Source organism: Echinops telfairi, unplaced genomic scaffold, assembly GCF_000313985.2.
Source record: "Echinops telfairi isolate 266 unplaced genomic scaffold, ASM31398v2 ScPeMD7_44;HRSCAF=162, whole genome shotgun sequence".
NCBI classification, from domain to species: domain Eukaryota; kingdom Metazoa; phylum Chordata; class Mammalia; order Afrosoricida; family Tenrecidae; genus Echinops; species Echinops telfairi.
Window position 1 is genome coordinate 4,056,472 of NW_022103942.1, and position 4,709 is coordinate 4,061,180.

General features: G+C 35.3%; 1 pseudogene; it reads left to right on the forward strand.

Moving 5' to 3' along the window:
* The first annotated feature begins 1,146 nt into the window (after positions 1 to 1,146).
* On the forward strand, positions 1,147 to 1,938 carry LOC101644169 (annotated as a pseudogene).
* The last annotated feature ends 2,771 nt before the right edge of the window (positions 1,939 to 4,709 follow it).

The window sequence follows — 4,709 nt, forward strand, 5'->3', positions numbered from 1 at the left end:
TATTAGCCCATATGGCCAATATTAGTCCATAAATTTCTCTTTAGATTTACACAGCCATGCAATGACATCAGTGCAGTAAGATCACAGGCCAGTGGATGAAAAGTATTATGGATCCAATTGTGGTGAAAATATCTCAGCTGTGGCATGGGTCTCCACCTGGCCCCTCCAGCTCCAGGACTCTGGCTGCATCAGCGTAACTCCACCAGTCTTGTCATCAGGAATGTCCTGCAGGTAGTGAGTGTGTGTGCCCCACCTCCAGCGAGCTATTTATCTCCTTAGCCCCTCCAAATGATGTCATCAAGCTGCGACCAGATTGACAGGCTAAACTTCACCCCTTCTCAAGTTGACACCAGATTATGTAACTACCAGAGTGACAGAAATGTAGCTACCAAACACATGATAACATTTTTCAAGACCAACGACTTCATTACAAGCATTTTCTTTTCAAGCAACGTAGAGAGCAACTAAACACATAGAACTTGTCAGATGCAATTTATTGATTATATCTGTGGGAAGAGACAATGGAGAAGATCAATATCATCAGTCAAAACAAGGCAAGGGCTTTCTGTGAAACAAGACTATCAATTGCTCTTATAGAAGTTCAGGTTGAAGATGAAGAAAATAATAAGTCCATGGGAGTCCAAATATGACCTTGAGCATATCACCTAAATTTGGAGTGCACCTCAAGTACAGTTTTGACACACTGAATACTAATGATCAAAGACCATATATACACATCAAATGGTCCACATTACTTTCAATGGAGATAAACTGAAAGACTTTCTTTGTGAACAGAAGCTAGGCAAGAATGTCTTGTATTACTAGTTCTATTCCACAAGGTATTGAAAGGCTTTATCAGAGGTATAAGAGAGGAAAAGGGGGAGGAGGGGTAGCAACTGGATGGGCAAGGACATAGGGAAAAATCTCTATTAGGAGGTGATATAATCCTCTACATTGAAAACAGCAAAGACTCATAAAAAAGATTCAGAAAGGTGGCAGAGTACAAGATCAATATACAAAAATTAGCTGGATTCCTTTATACTAATTAAAAAAGAACTATGAAAAGAAAATCAGGAAAATAATGTCATTTATAATATTAATGCGAGGTGGCTTTAAGTCCCCTTCTAAATGCATGTGGATGTCAAGATGGTGCATCCTTCCCCCCAAAACTAGGCCCTTCAAGCCCAGCAACCCCCAAATCTTCTTTTATGTGGACACTGGAGGGGAGCAAGTTGATAGAATTGTCTTAGAGTTGTTTGCAGATATTGTCCCTAAAATTACAGAACATTTTTGTGCATTATGTACAGGAGAAAAAGGCATTGGCTCTACAATTGGAAAACCTCTCCATTTCAAAGGATGCCCTTTCCATAAAATTATTAAGAAATTCATAATTCAGGGTGGAGACTTCTGAAATGAGAATAAGGGGAAAAGTATCTATGGTGAAAATTTTGAAAGATGAAAATTTCTATTATAAACATGATCAGGAAGGTCTATTGAGCATGGCAAATACAGGACCCATACAAAAGTTCCTCATTTCATCACACTTCAAACTTCTCATTTGGTTGGTATCCATGTGGAATTTGGCCAAGTTATTAATGAAACAGGTGTGGCAAACATATGCAAAATATAGAAGTGAAAGGTTAAAAAAACCTGCCAATTAGGTGCATTATTGCAGAATGCAGAGAATTTAAAGAAGGGGAAAATTGGAGAATGTTCCTCAAATATGGGTCTGGTGACAGGCATCTGAATTTCCCTGAGGATGCTGAGAGACACTTAAAAGATGTAGATAAATTTTTACTGATAACAGAAGATATTTTAAAAATTGGAAATACTTTTTTTAAATCCCAGAACTGGGAGATAGCCATTACATATGCAAAAAGGAATATAGTAACAGGATTGGAAGATTCACTAACAAAGGAAAATATGAAGCAGACTTAAAACACTGTTTAGGATCAAAGATGATTGTCTTCAGTATAGATTATAGCAGTATAGATTATAAAGAAAATAACAATCCTCAAAATTGAACCAATAACTAGTACTATGATAAATGGAGAAAAGATTGAAGTTGTCAAGGTTTTCATTTTACATGAGTTTGCAATCAATACTTATGGATCCAGCAGTTAAGAAATGAAATGACATATTGCATTTGGCAAATTTGTTGGGGAGTGGGCTGTTGAAATCTTGAAAACACAAAGCTGTCACCTTGAGGACGAAGGTGCACTTCACCCTGCCCATGGTATTTTCAACCACCCCTTATGCATGTGAAGTTTGGACAATGACTCATGAAGGCTAAAATTAAAATTTGTTGTATGTTTCTTACAGAATTAGTGAAGTATTTTGGATATACCATAGGCTGACAGAGAATTGAGCAATCTGTCTTAAAAGTACTTGCAAAGTCAGAAGGCTCTGTAGATGGAATAAAAACAAGACTATATGTACTTTGGACATGTAGATTAGAAGGACTCACCCCTGGCAAAGGGTGTCATGCTTAGTAAAGTAGAAAATCATTTGCAAATTGAAGAATATCATCAGTGAGATAGACTATCAAAGTGGCTGTAACAATGGTTCAAACATAGCAATGGCTGGGAGAATTGCATGGGACCAGTAGTGTTTTTTTTCCCTGTTGTACATAGGATCACTAGCCATCAGAACCAACTCTATGACATTTAACAACAGGGTTAGAATTGTGGGTAGATTTCTAGGGGGTACAGGGTTTCTTTCGCTAGTGACACACATCTTCTGAATTTAGGTAGTGATAATGATAATACAACTCTGTCAATATATTAAACAAAAACTTGGAATTAGATATTTTAAGGGGGTTAATATTATGATCTGTTAAAGATTTGTTAAAATTAAACCAATCTTTTAATTGGTATACTTTACTATAAGGGATCCTGATGGCATAGTGGTATAACCACTGAGCTGCTAACCACAAGGTCAACAACTGGAACCCACCAAGTGTTCTGTTGGAGAAAGATGAGGCTATGGTTACAGTTACAGGAGCCCTTGTTACAGTAATCAAAATCTTCTACTAATTGCCAAAAGTATGAGAGTCTGAACCCATCAGTCATTCCATGGGAAAAATGGTATGACAGTCTTCTGGCATAAATATTTACAGCAGTGGAAACCTTATGAGGACACTCTTTTCTACCCTATGCATAGGACTTCTTGCAACAGTACAACCTTGATTTTGTATTGTTTATTTATTTTGTTTTTAGTCTTGGCTTGGCTGTATAAGCACTTCAAATGGGAGGCAAATGTTTTGAGAATGATGAGGGTAACAAATGTGCATATATGCTTGACACAATGGATGTATGTATGGATTGTGATGAGAATTGTACAAGCCCCCAATAAAATAATTAAAAAAGCAAATATATTCCCACTTGAGTTCTGTTCTCTATTTTTAGCATAGGAAAATCAGATAAATATCTCATTAAACCATTGTTGGAATATATTTGTGAGAAGACTATAATTAACCTTTTGCATGCCCCCAAAGAACCAATTAGAAAATACAGAACTAAAATATGTGGTAACTGAAATAAAACACAATGGATGGACTCAATAGTACAGTGTAAATTGTTGGGGGAAAAAGTACGAGTGAACTTTAGAAAATGTCAATGTAACACACCTAATATGAATGACAAAGACAAAATGAACAAAAAATTAACTGAATATCAGCAATCTTTGAGATAATACCAAAATAAGTCACATTCATATTACTGAAATCCAAGGGAGGATGTATAAAAAATGAAAGGGGATAGAGCGATCAAATAACTAGTGACCAAAATCACGTCCAGGCCAGAGAAGGACTAACATGTTAATAGTTTCAAAGCACTAAGTGTATTCAAAATAATATGACCCAACTGCATTCACACTAGGGAACATCATCTTTAAACTTTGCAAATTAAATTGAAAAAGAAGAAAAATTAAATCCAATAGAAAAATATCACATTACTTTTAATGAAACATGGATATCAATGTGAACATGTTTCTAATCTGAAACACGAGTTTCCATTGTAAGTGGCAAACCATTTTTTCAAGTATTAAAGGAAACACGTTAGAATTCTCTATCTAGTGAAGACATTTCAGTAAAAATGGGAAATGAAGATGTTTCCATATAAAGGATAAAAAAGAAAGAAACTTTGTTGCCAGAAAACTTACCATTAAAGAATGGGAAAATGCAATCTTTTTAAGAGAAATATATAAAAATATTTAAAATTTCAGAAATATGAGAACATTAGAAAAGTAAAAGCAATAAACTATCCTCTTTCTTATGTCTTTAAATCATAGTTGATGGCTAAAGCATAATCTATAACACAATCTGATAGTGGTTAGATAGATAGATAGATAGATAAACCTCAGTTGTTGAAGGGCTCCAAGCTCCAACTTTCCACTATTCAAATAGCAAAGTTTGAAAAATTATGTTACCTTTGCTGGATAGGTAACTGAAAATTCAACTTGAAGGAGCCTATAAGGTCCTAGATTGAGTCACATGTCCTGTCTCACCTCAGAAACAGAGGGGTGATTCTTTAGTCTAAATAGTGCTTACTTCAGACAACATATAATGCTGTATTAGTGTACTAAAACATTTTTCATTGTGCTTTGTTTGCACTTTATTTGTGTAAAATATCATAACCATGGCTCCAAATAAAGTTAGTGATACAAGCCATAAAGCTAATAAGATAACTGTGAGACCCATGATGGAGTAA